This window comes from Vombatus ursinus, unplaced genomic scaffold (genome assembly GCF_900497805.2).
Source record: "Vombatus ursinus unplaced genomic scaffold, bare-nosed wombat genome assembly UNPS02014798.1, whole genome shotgun sequence".
Lineage (NCBI taxonomy): Eukaryota > Metazoa > Chordata > Mammalia > Diprotodontia > Vombatidae > Vombatus > Vombatus ursinus.
Genome location: NW_020954576.1, coordinates 52,236,400 through 52,236,914, shown reverse-complemented (window position 1 = coordinate 52,236,914; position 515 = coordinate 52,236,400). Strand labels below are relative to the sequence as shown.

Below are 515 nucleotides of genomic sequence, written 5' to 3'. Positions count from 1 at the left end.
AGTGGATAGAGCACCAGCCCTGGATTCCGGAAGACCTGAGTTCAAATGTGACCTCAGACACTTGACACTTACCAGCTGTGTGACTCTGGGTAAGTCACTTCACCCGATTGTCTTGCAAAAAAAAAAAAAGTATATGACCACCTTGCTAGGATGGGGGCTCAAATGGCACCATTTCCAGGAAAAGAGATATAGAATATTAGTAGTGGAAATGTGGTCATCCAGTCCAAGCTCCCTATTTTATAGATGAGGACACTAAAGACCCCCAAAGTTGTGATTTGCTCAAGGTCACATAGTTGCAGGTGACAGAGCTGGAATTTGAATCCAGGTTTTCTGACTCCAAATACTATACTCTTTAACTATTGTATTTTAGGTGATGGGTACACTTGTGTGTATATATTTGGATACACACACATATGCATGTACACAATCAATAATGTCTACTATGTGCCAGGTACTATGCCAAATACATATCTATCTATCTATCTATCTATCTATCTATCTATCTATCTATCTAT

General features: G+C 39.4%; 1 protein-coding gene across 1 annotated transcript in view; it reads right to left on the bottom strand.

Annotated features, from left to right (window-relative positions):
* LOC114049435 overlaps positions 1-515 on the bottom strand; it is a 167,094-nt gene that overhangs the window by 22,975 nt on the left and 143,604 nt on the right. The window lies entirely within an intron of this gene.